Consider the following 18672-nt stretch of genomic DNA (forward strand, 5'->3'; position numbering starts at 1 on the left):
CTGGAAGATACATTCTAGAGGAAGAGACAGACAAAAGCAAATGAATAAATAAAATAGTTATAAGTTGTAATCTAGTCACTTCCATTACTCAATATTATTTGAGACAGAGAAATTATTTGAGTTCTTTCCCAAGAATTTTTAAAGTTGTACTGAGTAAGAAAACAGTTAAAGATTTAGAATTATGAAAAATATAGGTGATATCTACAGATATTTTATGACTGATCATTATTCTCTTGTGCCCGGTACCACCTACTCTCCTGCTCCCCTCCCCACAAAGTAAAAAGGATAGACTAGGATAAAGTTCATACTTTTTGGCCTAACCTTCTGTATTCATTTATCCCTGATTTTGCTTTCCAGGTTTCAGTTACCAGGGGTCAATGACTACGGTCCAAAAATATTAAATGGAAATTTCCAGAAATAAACAATTCATAAGTTTTAAATTGCACATTGTGTGGAATAGCATGATGAAATCTCATGCCATCTAGCTCTGTCTTACCTGGGATGTGAATCATCCCTTTATCCACAAGTATATGCCATAGGCCCTTTAGTCACTTAGTAGACAACTCTGTTTAGATCAACTGTTGTGGTATTACAGTATCCCTTACTTGCATTCAAGTAACCCTTACTTTACTTATTGATTGTCCCCAAATACAAGAGTGGTGATGCTTGGCAATTTCGATGTGCCAAAGAGAAGCTGTAAGGTGCTTCCTTGAAATGACAAGGTATGTATGTATGGGAAAAAATTATAGTATATCTAGAGTTCAGTAGAATCCTGGGTTCCAGGCATCCACTGGGGGGTCTTGGAACATACCCCCTGTGGATAAGGGGGGACCATTGTAATCTGGTTTGACTCAGCCTCAAATGTAGCATGTTGTAGTAGAAGGTACAATGTACCAAATTTGGAGAGTAAGGAAATTTAGTTTGCACCAAGTGGCAATGTTGGGATTGAAACTTAGATGAGACATTTAATTTTCCAGAGTGTCAGTTTCCTTTGTAAAATGATGGATTTTGACTAAGTGATCTCTGAAATCCCTGTAAGCTTTAAAATTCACTATTTATGCTTCTCTCCTTGAAACATTTCTTCCAATATGCTCCTATTTATACTGGGAGTGGGGAGGAAATGGCATGAGGAAGAGTACAGGGTTGGAAAGAATAAGATTGATTCCTGTTTGATAGGAATAATGGATTTATAGTCTATAATGACTATTTTCTCATATTGTTGGATATTTTAAAAACATGTTTTTAATATCTGCTTATTATTTCAACTTATGGATGTACCAAAATTTATTTATCCATAACTCATTTTAAGGATTATTTCCTAATTTCTGTAATTTTTAAAAAATGTATCTTTATTAAAATATTACAGATGTTCCCTTTCCGCCCATTTACTCCACTTCCATCCCCTCCCCATGCCTTCACCCCACTATTGTCTATGTCCATGGGTTATGCACTTATTCATGTAAGTTCTTTGGTTGATTTCTTCCCTCTCCTCCACTTCCCACTGAGGATCCTCAGTCTGTTGTATGCTCTGTTACAATCCGCATGTGTAAACTAGTATTTAAAATAATACTGCAAGTTTTCTCTTTTGTCTTGTTCTTTTATAGGGGGGGAAATGTTATTGTAATTTCTTCTTATCTACTCCAGCTTATATGGCTTTCTCTTAACATTCAAAACTTCACTTTGGACAATAATATAGAGCCTTTTCTTTCTCCTTTATAAAACAACATCATCCCTGAGTGAGATCCATATTTCTGCAGCTCTCTTATAGCAAAAGAATGTGAATGAAAGCCAATTCCATGCCTGCATCAAGTCTGGATAATGTATATTTTAGTTTTAACCAAAGTTGAAATCCATGAGATCAGAATCCCACCAGCAAATAAACAGGTAAAGATTCATTTCTGTCAACTATACCCAAAATGTGATTTAGCACTAAGCCATATATGACTTAGTCAACTCTGACAAAGATAATTATGACTTTGGTGATTTTGCCATGATCCTAAACTTCCTGTAGTATTATTACATTGAAACATTAGAGTATAAGTATATAAGAGAAGTAAAACTTAAGATTTTAGCCCTGGCCAGGTAGCTCAGTTAGTTAAAGCATTATCCTGATACACCAGGTATGGGTTCAATCCTGGGTCAGGGCACATAAAAGAAACAACCAATGAATGCATAAATAAGTGGAATAACTAATCGGTGATTCTCTCTCTCTCTCCCTTCCTCTCTTTAAAATCAATAAAAAAAATTTAAAACTTAAGGTTTTATTTGCTAAATTCAGTGAACAACTAAATTTGGTGAATAATTAAATCTATTTAGGGTTTTTAAACTTTTTTTGTAATATGGTATATCATTTCAATAGATATCATTATCAGTGGGGTGCCATCTGTGTCCCTATCCGTTACTGGTGGGAGTGCAGCTCTTGGGGTACTGCAGGAATAAGAATTTCCTGAGGCCTCATGGGAGGATAAGGTATCTTGGAAAGCTTTATTGATGATATAACATTAAGGGAGTTCCCGTCCAAGGTCCCATCTCCCTCCATTCCACCACGGAAAAAGTCCCACCTTGTCTTCAGTAGAGCTAGAATTAAAGCCACTGCCCAGAGTTTTTCTCCATATTCATAGTCCAGTCCAGCATTTGGCTAGCTTAGCTGTGCTCCCAGCTGCAGTAGCATATGGGGTCCACATGGCCATGGGACATGTAACTTCTTAGGCCACATGGCAGGCAAGTGTGGGATACAGAGCAAACGATTCCAAGGAAGCAGGAGCAAATCAAGAGAAATAAGAGCAAGCAAGAATTCCTTTGTCTGCGTATTTTAACTGGGAGCTTACTCAATGAACTCTTCAGCATTCCAAGTGCTTGCTTTGGCCCCAGCCTCCTAGCCAATTATCTTTTTTCCGGGCTAGACTGACAGGCAAGCACCTTCCCTATGTCATCCCAACTTCACTGTGCACCAATGCTCCCATCTTCCTCTTGGTTGGACCCCCCTCCCCCAGTGATTTGCAGGGAATGGACTAGTGGTTCCCTGGGGAGTGTGAAGTGGCAACTTCCTGGTGAAGGTGCCCAGTTGACTGTGCTTACAATGTCTGGCCTCCCCTTTGCTGCTTTCCTATAATTAATATAAACTAGCTAGTTATGATAGTAACAATATCACATTCTACATTAGCTTTGCTACTTCTCCACCCACTGAGTAATCAAAGAAGTGACACACTGCTTTAAAATTACTCTAAAAACTATCCTGACAGTGAAAAAATATTTTCAATTTAACAGTTTTTGTTTAGGAGAAGAGTAGAATCTTTGTAGTCATAAATATAATTTTAGTGAAGGGATCTTTGAGGTCTTATAATCCAACTCTCATTTACAGATAAGGACAAGTGAAACCCAGTTCGTTTTTATTACTCATACCAGTAAGTCTGGGGTGGAGGGGGGGGCGGAGTGCAGGGGGTAGTCCCAACACACTCTTTTGGTCTAATGCATGCCAGAGGATCATAGTTTATAAGAACAGCAGGTAGCTAACACAGTTGAACAAATCTAAGAAAGATGTCTGATTTGATTCTGATTTTCCCCTTACCATTTTTATTATATGATCCATTCCATTCCACCTTAATCTGTTACCACCAACACAAAAGGGAAGTGCCTTTACACAAAGTGATGTTCATATGCAATAAAAGAGGGAAGTGGGTATTAGTTTAACGAAGCTACATCATTGCACAACTTCTTGGGGGAGGGGGAGGAGCATTTATGTCTATCCATGTATATACATACCTGTAGCCTCTACTTTATTATTTTTTTAGAGTAAGAGAGGGAGAAAGAAAAACATCAATGTGATCGAGAAAAATCAATCAGTTGCCTCACACAGGTGCTCTAACCAGGAATCAAACCTGCCACCTTTTAATGTACAGGATGATATTCCAACCAACTGAGCCATACCAGCCAGGGCCACACCTATAGCCTCTTAAGTGTGCTTCAGAAAATGCCATTTATATACATTACAATGTAAATGGTATCCTCTGCAGTTGCGCATCACAGGGACACTGCAAATAGGTGTTGTGTGTGTCATATTAATCAGGTTAGGCTAATTGCCATAACAATCAATCCCCAATAATCAATGACTCAAATTTATTTCTTGCTGAAATAAACAAGTAGTTCAATACTTAGTTTCCAAGGTCTTTCAGTACCTAGGCTTTCAATACCACATTCCAAGGCACCCTGTGGTTTTTTCTCTATTTCAGTCTGTTGGAAGGGGAATTTTTTTTTAGGCAGGGGCATTGAAAGTAGTGCATATAACTCCCATTCTCATTCTATTGCCCAAAATTTAGTCACATGCCCACACCTAACTGCAAGGGAGGCCAAAAAGTGAGAACATGGATTTTGATGTCTAGCTAGCTAGCAGTCATTGCTCATGTGTGTTCTTTCTCTCTCTTCTCTCTCTCTCTCTCTCTTCTCTCTCTCTCTCTCTCTCTCTCTCTCTCTCTCTCATCAATGAAAAACATATTCTAGGGTGAGAGAAAAAAAAAGAAAAGAAACACCCAACTAGGTATTTTACTCTTGCTATGCTCTCTCTCTCTCTCTCTCTCTCTCTCTCTCTCTCTCTCTCTCTCTCCACACACACACACACACACACACACAAAAATAAACTCAATTATGTTTCAAATAGAACAAGTTAACAGTGAAGTAAAGGGACTTTTATTTAAGAATTGTATTCACTTCTACCCTTTCCCTCCTTCAGGCAGAATTGTTAATGAATATATAACAATAGTCAACTGAAACCTCAAAATGAGAGGAAAAAAAGCAAATTTTTGCAAGCATAACATTTATATAAAAATATATACTTTAACATAAACATATATATGGGGTAGTTTGGCTTGGTTTTCTTATTCCATTAACTAGTCAGATTCAGAACTAAGGCTCATGTCTGGTTGCTTGTTTTAAAAGCCATCAAGCTCCATTTTAACTACACAATTAGTAAATGATGTTTGAGAAACATTCAACTCTGTATATAACAAAGATAAGAATTCCAGAAACGAAGGCAGCAGTCAGTTTAGTGTTTTTTTCCTTTGGGTAAGTTATCATTTACTTAAACTGTTCTCAAATTATTCTGTTTTTAATAGAAGTACTGCATGGTTGCACTTCTGAAGTCATAAACAGGAAGTGTAATATATAAATGTCAGTAAAACTAAAATTCAGTTCTATGGTTTGATGTTTTCTACGCTTCATATTTTCTTTTTTTCCCCTCTTATTAATACCATATTTATTTGTCTTCCCTCTGTCAAACCCTGAGCCAATCACTTTCCCCAGACTGCCTGGGAAGGTATAAAGGAACATACAGGGCAGACAAGACATGGGAGAAGGAACTATGGGAGGTGGAGACAGCTCCTTCACATGGTGAAGCAAATGAGAAAAGCACCATCGGGCAAAAGAGCTCCATGGCCCCTGACAGGGCAAAGCCCAGAGGGCATAGGCTAAGAGCCTGTTGCTCCTAGCATAACCAATGATGAGGCTCCCAAACACAGTCCCAATCCTAGCCCCTACTGTGGCAGCCCCAGCCCCAATGAACTTGGCTCTTGTGTCAATGTCCCTTGAAAGGTGCTGGTTTGGAAGCTGTGGCTAGAAATATGTCAGGGGAGCTGCTGAGCTTCTGTCAGTGTCTCAGGTCGTTTCAGCACCACTGCAGGCAGTGATCAGTTCAGCAGCACAGAGGTGCTCCTGACCAAGGAGCTGGTGGAGACAAACTTGATCCAGGGGTACATTTTTAGGGGATGATGGAATGGGGCAGGAAAGCTGCTCCCAATCCAGAGAGCCCTTTATATTTTCATGTTAATGTCTAATTTTGTATGTACTTAGAGACTACATATAGGCAAATAGTAAGTAATATTATCTGATTGATTTTCGTTGACAACCAAACTCTTTGGGGTGTAAGGGAAATATGTGGGATAGCCTAAATGTTGTACACTTTTGTGGAGGAGGGAATAGAAATGACCTAGAAACTGCTGTTTATTTGGCATCATTAGAAATTGCTTTAATGTATAGAATACCCAACTTTATTGTTGCCAGAAGACAGTGCAGATGGACAGAGGACAGAGAGTGAATGACTAAATTTAGCTAGTTGAAAATCTTACACTTTGTACAGTCTTATTATGACACCTCAGCCATGCCTTGACTATGTTCTACTACATAAATTCCTTTGTGAGGCAACTAAGAAATAGCTTAAGTATTTTTGCCCACCCCTGTATCTGATATAATGGTAATTTGAGGAAATTCTTTATCTTCCATTAGATTTGTCTAGAACAGTTGTTCTCAACCTTCCTAATTCCGCGACCCTTTAATACAGTTCCTCATGTTGTGGTGATCCCCAACCATAAAATTATTTTCTACTTCATAACTGTAATGTTGCTACTGTTATAAATCGTAATGTAAATATCTGATATGCAGGATGGTCTTAGGTGACCACTGTGAAAGAGTTGTGTGACTGCCAAAGGGGTCGTGACCCACAGGTTGAGAACCACTGCAGCTTACACCGAAAGGTCACAGGTTCAATTCCCGGTCAGAGAACTGGCACACAGCAAATGATATATTTGTTCATACCATAATTCTTATTAAAGCATCTATCTAGTACTTGCCCCTTAGTATGTTTCAAATAAATGTTAATTCCCTTTTATATTACAATTGAAATTATTTTCCTTTTCTCTAGATACATTTTTAAAAATATATTTATTAAGCTTTATTAAGGCATAATTGACATTCAATAAGCCACATATGTTTAAGGTATACAACTTATAACTTTTAACATGAGTATTTAAAGTGTACAATTGATGTTTGAACATGTATACACCCATGAAACCATCACCAGAATAAGACAGTGAACATATCCAACATCCCTGAGGGATTCCCCTGCCTCTTTGTAATCCCTCCCTCCTTAACACGTCTCTCCTCAGGCAACTCTGGTTGCTCCTATAGATTAGTTTGTATTTCCTAGAATTTTTTATATATAGAACTAGAGGCCTGGTGCACAAAAATTTGTGCACTCGGGTGGGTCCCTCAGCCCGGCCTGTGCCTTCTCCCAGTCTGGGGCCCCTCGGGGACCCCTTCCACTGGCTGCTGGCATCAGTTTTCCTCCAGCACCCGGAACCCAGGCCTTTGCTTTTCGCCCGGGAGGGGCCGGCACGGCGGGCTCAGCGCTTAGCTCTGCGCCGGGGGCGGTGCTGGCACGGCGGGCGAGGGGCTTAGCTCTTTTCGGGCTTCGCTCTTCGCTTGTCACGCTGGCCTTCGCTCGCTGTACCTGCCCGGGGCTAGGGGGCTTCGCTCCGTCATTTGGCGCCTACATATGCAAATTAGCCGCCATCTTTGTTGGCAGTTAATTTGCATATCATGCTGATTAGCCAATGGGAAGCGTAGCAAAGGTACGGTCAATTACCCTTTTTGTCTTTTCTTAGATAGGATCATATGGTATGTTCTCAACTCTTTGTCTCTTCACTTAGACTGTTATTTTGAGATTCATCCATGTTGTTGCATGTAATAGTTCATTCCCCTTTATTGATGAGTAGTATGCCATTGTGTAACTAAATCACAATCTGTTCACCAGTTGATGGACATTTGAGTTGCCTCTAATTTGAGACTGTTAAAAATAAAGTTGCTATGAACATTCATGTACAGATCTATATAGGAACACATGCTTTCTTTTCTCAGGAAAATACCTAGACTGAAATGGCTAGATCATATGTTAGGGTATGTTTAACTTTTTTCAGACATCGACAAACTGTTTTCCAGACTGATTGTATAATTTTACATTCCTACTAGAAGTGTATCAGAGTTCTAATTCCTCCACATCTCAACATCACTTTTAATTTTAGCTGTTCTAACAAATATTTATACCTTTTTTATGTATACAGATAACTAGTAGTTGCATCATGGTTTTACTTAGTGTTTCCATAAAGACTAATGAGATTAATAAAGTTGAATGCCTTTTCATATGCTTGTTTATTATCCAGGTATCTTTTTGGTGAAGTGACTATTCAGGTCTCTTGTCCATTTTTAATTGAGACTTTAGTTTTCTCATTGTTCAGTTTTGAGAGTTTCTTATTTTCTTGATACAAATCTTTTATTATATGCTTTGCAAATATTTCTCCCAGTCTGTGGTTTGTTCTTTCTTTTAGCAATGTCTTTTAAAGAACAGAAGTTTGTAAAATTTTATGAAGTCCAATTTATCAGTTTGTTCATTTATAAAGTGTAGTTTTGGTACCACATCTAAGAAATCTGTCTAACTCAGAATCACAAAAATTTTCTTGTTTTCTTCTATTATGGTAACTTTAGGTTTGACATTTAGATCTGTGACCACTTTTGAATTAATTTTTACATATGGCATGGCATATGAATTAAAGTTCATATTTTTGTATCTGGATATTCAATTCTTCCAGCACCATGTATTGAAAAAAATATACTTTCTTCATTGAATTACCTTTGCACTTTGTCAAAAATCTGTTGTCCTTATATATATGGGTCTTTCTGAATTCTGTATTTTACTGCATTCATCTGTTTGTCTATTTCATACTAATGGATTCTATTTTGATTACTGTAGATTTACAAGTCTTGAAATAAGGTAGTGTCAGCCCTCCAACTTTGATCTTTTTTCAAAATCAGTTGTTTCAGCTATTCTAGATTTTTGCATTTCTATATAAATTTTAGAATGAACTTGTCAATTTTTTTAAAAGCCTATTGGGATTTTAATTTGGATCATGTTGAATCTATAGATCAATTTGGGGAGAACTGACATCTTAACAATATGAATCCATGAGTCAGATATATCTTTCAATTATTTAAGTCATCTTTAATTCCTCTCAGCAATATTTACAGTTTTCAGTGTACAGATCTTTCATGCCTTTTCCTAGATTTATCCCTATTTCTTTTTTAAAAATCTTTATTGTTGCGAGCATTACAAATGTCTCCCTTTTTCCCCCATTGACCTTCTTCACCCCACATCCACCTCCTCCAGGCCTTTACCGCACTATTGTTTGTGTAGCGCTCCCTCCCCTAGATTTATCCCTATTTCATGAATAATCATCAAAGTCATTGCTCCTCAAACTTTTTCACAAAAGTGTAGTTAATAGTAGAGAAGAATGAATAATTGCCTAGAAGATGGTCCCAAGCTATAATTTTCTTTAGTTTCATGTTTTGTCTTAAATATAAATAAATGTTGCATGATATTCCATAATAATCCTATGTGTAGTATAAATATACTGCTTATAAATATCTTTAAAACTCTCTGAGTAAAATTGATAACTGAGAGGATGCCTCATGTTTATTCAGTCACTTTTAACACCCTGGCATACAACAAGTACTCCTTTCCCCAAGCTGAACTTTTACAGGCAAGGTTCTAGACTATTCATGATTGTATATGCTCCTTTTCATTTTTCTCTTATACAATTTAGCCTAAATATGGCAGGGAGTAGATTAATTGATGCTTGCCCACTTTGAACTTGGGAGTGTCACAGGTACTGAAAATTCAATATCATCTCCAACAGACTGCATTGCTTCTGAAGGTCCCTTAACAATATATCACTTTCCTTTCTCCTTCGATTTTGATAAAGGGCCAAGAATAGATCTATTTGTATTATTTATAGTCTTTTTTTTATTATTTAAAATTATTTCCCCCAAACAAACATTTTAATGGCTAGGATAAAAAGTTAACCAACCCTTGGTATATTTCAGACCAAATATGGTATATGATTTACCATTCTGGGTGTCACTTTTGAGAGAAGCCCTATTAACCTGAAGAATAACCAGAAGAAGGGAGCCAAGATAGTAAAGCGTTTAAAATCATAAAGCCATCAAAGAAACAAAAAGGATTTGGGGGGAGTGGGGGTTCAGTTATCTTCTGGTTGAAAATAAGGGTTATCAATATAGGTGGAAATGAATTTGTTCTCAGTAACTACTGGGGCACTCTGACAATGGTGGCAATTACAGAATCATGCTTTTGCTGTTAAGATTCTATGACTCCACATCCTCGCCAGCACTTGTCATTTGTTGATGATAGCCATTCTGACAGGTGTGAGATGGTACCTCATTGTCATTTTGATTTGCATCTCTCGGATGATTAGTGACTTGAGCATGTTTTCATATGTCTCTTGGCCTTCCTTATGTCCTCTTTCGAAAAGTATCTATTTAGGTCTGTTGCCCATTTTTTTTTTGGGTTGTTTATCTTCCTTTTATTAAGTTGTATGAGTTCCCTGTAGATGTTGGAGATTAAACCCTTATCAGTGATAACATTGGCAAATATGTTCTCTGATGCAGTGGGCTTTCTTGTTGTTTTATTGATGGTTTCTTTTGCTGTGCAGAAGCTTTTTTATTTTGATGTAGTCCCATTTGTTTATTTTCTCTTTAGTTTCCATTACCCTAGGTGCTGTATCGGTGAAGATACTGCTTTGGTATATGTCTGAGATTTTGCTGACTGTGGATTCCTCTGAGATTATTATGGTTTCCCGTTTTACATTTAAGCCCTTTATCTATTTTGAGAGTGGAAGGGAGGGGGAGAGACCCGGAGGGTGGGGGTTGGGGGGAGAGATCAACCAAAGGACTTGTATGCATGCATACACTAGTAAGCATACCCAATGGACACAGACACCAAGGGGGTGAGGGTATGAGCTGGGGGAGGGGGGGAAATAGGGGCATAAGGACACATATGTAATACCTTAATCAATAAAGAAAGAAAAAATCAACAATAAGAAATAATAAAATAGAATAATACTAACAACATACTGTAATAAAAGTTATGAAAAAAAAGATCCTATGACTCCAAACCTGAATAGGTTAAATTTTCTTTATTAAACTCTTATGAAAACTACATTATTTTCAAAACATTGTTTTTAATATTTAATCTAAGACCAGTCACACTAATTTTTTAGAAAGTAGATAACTGCAACAAATGTGTTTATCCATTTCCAAGTATCCTTATTGGTAAAAAGAGGGGAAAGTTCAAACTTCTTCAATAAATATTAGCCATTATTAATTGTAAAGGAATTTTAGATCAGTAGCTGGTTGAGTCTTTCTCATATCTTACCACTCACACTGACTCTCACTCTTCTCTCTTCCACATTTAGAAGAACCTTATAATTACAATGGGCGTACTCAGATAATCTGGGATAATCTATTTTTAGGCCATCTGAGTGGAAACCTTAATTCTATTTGCAACCCTGCAATGTAACATAACATATTCATAGAATCTAGGGCATGAACGTCTTTGGGAGGACCATTATTCTGCATATATATATATATATATATATATCACTGTTCATATACAGTTTTTCCTGTTTTTCTTCAGGATCTTACATCAGGCATCATCCTTTTCTGAAATTATGCAAACCTGTGTACATGAATCTAGAGGAAGGATTTATAACTGTCAACAAATTCTCAGTTTCAGAATCACTGGACTAGATCATAGAACACCAGTGTTCCTTGGAAACATAGTTTGGTGGTGTCAACAATTCCAAATTTTAGATTGGCCTTTTAACATGTATATTTTTAACTTACATTAATATGGGTTGATAGTTTTTGCTTAAGTATATTTTTGTCTGTGTTTTTTTTTTTAATATATTTTATTGAGTTTTTACAGAGAGGAAAGGAGAGAGATAGAGAGCTAGAAACATCAATGAGAGAGAAACATCGACCAGCTGCTTCCTGCACACTCCCCACTGGGGATGTGCCCGCAACCAAGGTACATGCCCTTGACCGGAATCAAACCTGGGACCTTTCAGTCTGTAGGCCGACGCTCTATCCACTGAGCCAAACCGGTTTCGGCTTGTCTGTGTTTTTAAAAATATATTATTTATTTATTTATTTCAGAGAGGAAGGGAGAGGAAGAGAAAGAGATAGAAATATCATTGATGAGAATCACTGATAGGCTGCCTCCTGTACACCCCTTACTGGGGATTGAGCCTGAAATCCAGGCATGTACCCTGACCAGGAATCGGACTCTGACCTCCTGGTTCATAGGTCCATGCTCAACCACTGAACCACACCAGCCAGGCATTCTCTGTGTGTTTTTAGATGTAGTTATAATCATGCTAATTATACTTCTTTATATCTTGCACTTCATAACATTTTCCATGTTGATATGCATCATTTTGTGATGATGCTAATAGCAAATACAGTAGATATTCCATAACTTAATTAATAATCTTCCTATTATTAGACATTTCGTTCTCCTACTCCCTTTTTTTAATTATATTTAATGCTTGAATGAGGCTCTTGTATAGATTTTCCCCCATATTTTGGATTTATTTCACCTAGACTAGATTCCTGAAATTAGAGTTTTTGAAAGGAAAAATATGAATATTTTTATAACCCTTTTTTATATATCACTAAATTACTTTCCGAAAGGTCTGTTTTAATTTACATTGCCACTAGCCTTTCTATACTTTACTGATACCATCAATGTGAGGAGGGTTTTGTTTTTTTTCATGTTTCTTGGATTTTCTAATCTGTTCTCCAGTATGCTTGTTAAAGTAAATTTCTAAAATATAAATCTGATCATATTACTCATTGGTTTAAGAATTTCCAAGTGCATCAATATAAAGGTGACATGCAAGGTCCTTCATGGTTTAACCTCTATCCACTTATCAGACTGAACTTTCTCACCTCCTTCAAAGACACCTAGGCAACAAATCACATTAACTACCTGAATTTTCGTGAACCTCCCTGTTTTTTTATACTATAGTGATTCTGCTTCAAATGCTTCTATAGCCTATTTCTACACTCTTTTACACTGGGGTAACTCCAATCCTTTAAGGCTCCACTAAGGTATCCTTCAAGACAGCTCTATCAAGCTGTACTTCAAGACACAGCTCAATTGTAACCTCCTCCTGTAAAGGTTTTCTGAGCCACGTACTACTAACCTGGATTATAAGCTCTTCCTCTATATTTAGCAAATTACAATTTTAAAAAAATTTATGGTTCTTCCATTAGATTTTCGGCTCCTTGCTAACAGATACTACATTCTTTTCATCTTTATTTATCCAATTCTGATATGGTAAATGCTTGGTTAATTCTGTGTGCTAGTACATATCAAACCCATCAAAACATACCTACATTTTGAGAACTGCTATTCCCAGATCTGGGAAAACTTCCAATAAACAATCAAATAAATAAGAAAGTCAATTAGGAAAGCTATATGCATAAAAACGTTCAGTTCAGAATTTTTAACAAAAGCAAAATACTGGAAACAATTTAAATGCCAGAAATAAATGCATGGCAGAATTGGCTGAATGATACGAAATATGTAGCTCAGCCATTTGTAATGAAGGTTGTAAAAATGATATAGTAACTCAGATGCTTATGACATGTTAAGTTGAAAAAAGACAAAATAATTTTGCACTAAAACCCTATACAAATATATGTACAGACATTAACTAACAGGGAAAATGAAAAATGTGAGCTGTTTGTGTGGACTATGGTTTCATTACCTTTATTCAGAACTTCATGAAATTGCTACGACATTTCAATTATAATAAAAATAATTTAAAATTAAACCCATGCCACTAACATATACGGATATATTCGTGTATTCATATATATCCTAGCTCTGCCTCTGAAAGGTCCAAGAAGCAGAGATACCTTAGTATCAACGAGCATACCTAGCCTTGGTCTCTAATACAGTTCTCCACTAAGAGGACTCCTTAGAGAAAAAGCTAATTCCAGGGTGGGGCAGGGTAAGGATAAGATAAATATGGAACATCTTATTATACCACAAAGTTAGGAAGTGTTTTTTTTTAATATATTTTATTGATTTTTTACAGAGAGGAAGGGAGAGAGATAGAGAGTTAGAAACCTCGATGAGAGAGAAACATCGACCAGCTGCCTCCCGCACATCTCCCACTGGGGATGTGCCCGCAACCCAGGCACATGCCCTTGACCGGAATCGAACCCGGAACCCCTCAGTCCGCAGGCTGACGCTCTATCCACTGAGCCAAACCGGTTTCGGCAGGAAGTGTTTTTAAAAAATGATATAGGCATGTCACAAAGACACAGGAGCCAGACCAAAGGTCCTCTCTCTAGCTAAATCTGGGACAATTTGAACAGTGAAATAATTTACAAAATGTACACATATAAATATAGATAGAACACACATACTTAAATGGTAATTTTGATGAAGAGCTGTATATATCTTCAAATGTCTCCCCGGAAATTGCTTATTAATTGCCAGGAAGAAAAAAACAACAACACCTAACTATACAGTGGAAAACTCAAGCCACATATGGATCATGTAATCAAAATTAACATCATCAGTGAGGGACAGATGGATATCATGTGCTTCCAGAAGTGATACCCTGGAGAAGGACACATAACATCTGCATAGTAATCCAGTTGAACTGTATAACCCCAATCTGATCATGAGGAAACATCAGACAAAAACAAAATAAGAAATGTTCTATTAAAAATGGGGATGGGGAGACAAGCTGCATTCTTCAAAGATGTCAAGGTAAAGATTTTTTTTTAAAGGTTATGAAAATGTTCCAAAATAAAGGATGTTAAAGAGTCAGGACAACTAAATGCAGTACCTAGCCCTAGACTGAATCTGTGCTGGAGGGGGAAATGCTATAAAAATCAACCTATGAAATTGGAATATCATGGTAGATTAAAATATTACTTCAATGTAAATTTATGAAGTTTATAAGAAATACACTCTCAAGCATTTAGGAGTGAAGGACCATGATGTATATAACGTAACCTCAAATGTTTCAGAAAAATAAAATTGTATATGAACATACATAATTGTGAAAAGAGAAGCACTGTGCATAAGAGGAAGCAATTTCCTCCCAACTTTTTTTTAAATTTAAAATTATTTCCCAAATAAAAGGGTTTGTTGTTGTTTTTTAATTAAATCCCCCTCAGAGAAATAAGACCAACAAGAAAATAAAAGGTACCCATCTAAATAAGTGTTTTTACAACATTCAATAGTGTATATAAGGTTTCAAGTTACCGTTCAAAATGCTTTCTTCTTTAACAGTCTTCATTCTTTCTTAAAATATGAGCATACCTGCAAATTTCACAATTTTATTTAAATAAGTTAATATGTTGAAGCCAACATACTATCAGTTGTAGCTTACTCATTAGACATAGCAGGAGGGAAAAACAAGCATTGAAAGTTCAAGACTTCTGTTCTCTACCCTACATCCATATTTACTATTTGTTGACTAGTGACTGCATTCCAGTTTCCAAGTAAAACTTCGGATTTTAAATTATGACTTCAGTTCTACTGTTATTACAAGTAAAGAGTATGCAGAGACACAAACTGGATAGGTGAAAGGGGTGGGGGAGATGAATAAAGCTGAAAACTGCCCTAATTGAGTACCTAAATAATCAAGTTCTTTCTTTTCATATCGTACATCAATTTGTGGAGTCTTAAAATTTGGAGAAGGTATTCTTAATAGTTCCTTACCTGTGAATTTTATAGTCTAAACGCCTTTTTTTTTTCTTTTTTTTTTCCTTTGAAATTCATCATACTGAGTTGCACCCCCTTGTGGTCAAATAAAACGTTTCATTTTTTTCAATTGGGCTTTTTATTCAGGCACAGGAATCATGTTACTTGATTTTGTTTTCTCCCGTTTTAGTGAATCAAGAGCTTTAATTAAAGATTTTGGGTTTATTAAAAAAGATTTTAAACAAAATATCTTAGGTCTAAAAGTAACTTCCATATAAACTTTAGTCTGTGCAAAATGGAGATAATAATTGCACCCACCTTTTGCGTTAGTATGAGGATTCAAGTGAAAATTGCATATATATTTAGTACAGTACCTGACAGAGTAGGCACTCAATGGTATTATCAATTTTATATTATCATTCTCTTGTCAGACTATACTAAAAGGGAGCTAGATCAAAATTTACCAATTCATGAAGTTCAATATAGTCTTGAAAATAAGTTCCCCAAATATATCACTTATCTAGACTTCCCTAGCTGATTCTCCCCAAAGGTACATTATATTTTTAAAATACAAAGAATATGTAATTATTTCTGGATGACAGAAGTTTGGGTGGCTTTTACTCTATATATTTTAGTCTGGCCTGGTTTCTTTTTTAACTTTAATATTTAGAAAGAGCAATAAAACCATTCCATTTCCAGGTTACTCTTATGAAATGGTAAAACAAATTACCTTTCTGACAGAAATCATTACTCATATTCGGCAAAAATCATAGGTCAGGCTAATCTGTCATTTTAAGGGACTCTTGAACACAAATGCTAATTCCTAATGGCACTAACTACAGTTTGACTTTTAAAACACCTCTTAAAGAAGCCATTTTGAAATACCAATGTTAAAGACTACTAGCTAACATTTACTAAAATGCCATGCACTGTTCAATGCCTTAAATATATTAGCTCATTTACATCGTTACAACAATCCAACGAGGCACTAGCATTACTGCTTTAACAGAAAATCCAAGTCAGAAAAAGTAACTCCCGTAGGGTCACAGCTAGCAAGTAGCAGGGCTGGGATTCAAACCCAGGCAATTTGACTCCAGAGTCCACTTACCCAGTGCCCAAAAGTACCATACACATATAAGATACACATACTACTTAGCCATGTTACTTTTAGATTTTAAATTACTAAAATCCATTTCTTTTTCAATGTACCTTGATAATGCAAATGTGCCAGCCTTCTTCCATTTTCTCACTTCTTAATACTTCCTGCACTTATATATTCATTGTTTTAACCTTCATATGTCTTCATATACTTAAACACAAGTTGTTTTGCAACAAAAACTGGAAGGAAAACAACAACACAGCAATACCCCAGATTTAAACTGTTGGATTCTTTAGAAACTTCATTATAATTTGGAATCAGGAAAAAGGTAACCAATCAAAAATAATCTTAAAATCTATTAATTTCAGATCAATCACAGTTAAAAAAATTTTTTTCATCTTAACTAGCCTGTGGGCATAGGATAACTCTATCAAGCAAATGAACTAATGAAAGAAATTTTTAAGGAAAGTGTTAAAATACTGACAAGTTTATCATCATTTTACTTGCATCATAGCACCTTGTTTTTAAGGTGTACACAGATTTGCCTAGGTCTTGTGCTTCCACTTACTAGTTGTAACACTTTGAGGCAAGTTTCTTGATCTGAGTCTTGGGTTTCATGTGTAAAATGAGGATATTACCTACTTCTTATGGCTGTTGTGAGATATAAACAGGATCTATCCATAAATAGTTTAGCACCGTGCCTATCACAGGCAATACGTGGTAACTAGGTATTATTTCTTTATCAGTGTGTCACACAATGGAAACCCATCTTTACTAGATTCAGTTCACTTAACAGGCCTTTTTTTTTAAAATTACTCTACGTGACACCCATAGACTGCTCATTCAACCTCTCTCATACTGAGAGAATGCCTAAGGACAAGTACGATGGTGAGGTAAACTGGATTCGATGAAAGCGTCTTTGCAACAGGACCGGGAAGACTAGGCAAGTAAACTACACACACACACACACACACACACACACACACACACACACACACACACCGGGAACACACACACACACACACACACACACACACACACACACGGTTGTGGAGCAGGGGAAACCACGCCTCCTGTGTGTGCTCCCATTGGATTGCACAGCAAGGAGAATGCCTCGGACTCCAGAATCTGACAGATGCGGACTCATCCGCATGCTTGCTACCTGACAAATTACTTAAAGTCTCTCAGCCCTGGTTTCCTGGTCTGCAAACAAAATAATAGCACCTACCTTATAAAGTTGTTCTGAAGCTTATGTGCAATAACTCCTGCAGCGCGTTGTCATACAGCAAGAGCTCTGCACACAGGCGGGGTTGTTTTAAGTACGCGTGTGTCCATCCAATATAGATAGTCTCGGAGACACATTCCGTTGTTGGTTTAGTTAGACACTGGCAATAAGACATTTTTCTTTTCGCTTAAGCTGCACCCTTATCTGTTTTCCTCGAACAGTAGACTAAATGCTTATAGACTGATATATCGTCTATGTATGGTCCTTCAGGCCCACAGTCCCACCGTCTCTCTACCTCCGAGGCTGAGTAAACGGGGACTTGCACGCACGCGCAAGGAAGAAGAGGTAGGAGGGTTGCCACCGAGGAAGTCCTGGGAGAGCCGGGAACAGCTATAATTCTGCGCATGTGCAAAGAGAAAGAGAGAGGGCTGGGGAGTTGTGGGGAGGGGTTTGCGCGTGCGCAAACTTGTTGGGAAAGACAGAAGGGGGGTTGGAGGAGGTATTGACAGCTGTGGAGGCAGCCCGCGTTCCCGGCATGCCCCGGGGCGGCGGGGTTGGCTCTAACGAATTTGAATGAGGAGCCTTAGCACTTTTGGTGCCATTTTCGAGTGATGCCTGAGCCCATCAATCTAGCGGGAGAGATGGGATAACCTGTCCGACAGTAGATCGCCGATAGGACTCCACCGAAAAAATCACTTGAAAAATCTCCAAAAATCACTTCAAGCCGAGGGCAGTCCGCGGAGCTTGGCCAGGGTTGGCGCAGTCGGTAAGAGACTGAAGTAGCCGAGCGGGACTCGGGAGGTGGCAGTGGTGGGACTGGCAGGCGGAGGGGGTGCAGGGAGTGGGCACTGGGTCCGTCTTCATTTTAATCAGGAAAAAAGCGAGGAGGTCGGGTTGGCGGTAGCGGGGTGTCTGCGAGTGGGCGGTGGCGGGCAGAAT

At 37.4% G+C, this 18672-nt stretch overlaps 2 long non-coding RNA genes across 15 annotated transcripts in view; one reads left to right on the plus strand and one right to left on the minus strand.

Moving 5' to 3' along the window:
- Window positions 1-4001: 4001 nt before the first annotated feature.
- LOC102763202 overlaps window positions 4002-18672 on the plus strand; it is an 84412-nt gene continuing 69741 nt past the window's right edge. For 13 of the 14 annotated variants that reach the window (XR_001513442.1, XR_001513437.1, XR_001513449.1 and 10 more), the window contains exon 1: window positions 18345-18499. This is a non-coding gene — a long non-coding RNA (uncharacterized LOC102763202). Of the gene's footprint in view, window positions 4013-15125; window positions 15134-18344; window positions 18500-18672 lie in introns of those variants that run through there. The other variant, XR_001513436.1, reaches the window with a different exon arrangement.
- On the minus strand, window positions 13979-17466 carry LOC107182718. The gene is made up of 4 exons (XR_001513450.1): window positions 17393-17466; window positions 16619-16747; window positions 15428-15610; window positions 13979-15025 (listed from the first exon to the last, which is right to left on the minus strand). It is a non-coding gene; the product is annotated as an uncharacterized LOC107182718 (long non-coding RNA).

Source organism: Myotis davidii, unplaced genomic scaffold (genome assembly GCF_000327345.1).
Source record: "Myotis davidii unplaced genomic scaffold, ASM32734v1 scaffold577, whole genome shotgun sequence".
In the NCBI taxonomy this organism is placed as follows: Eukaryota; Metazoa; Chordata; class Mammalia; order Chiroptera; family Vespertilionidae; genus Myotis; species Myotis davidii.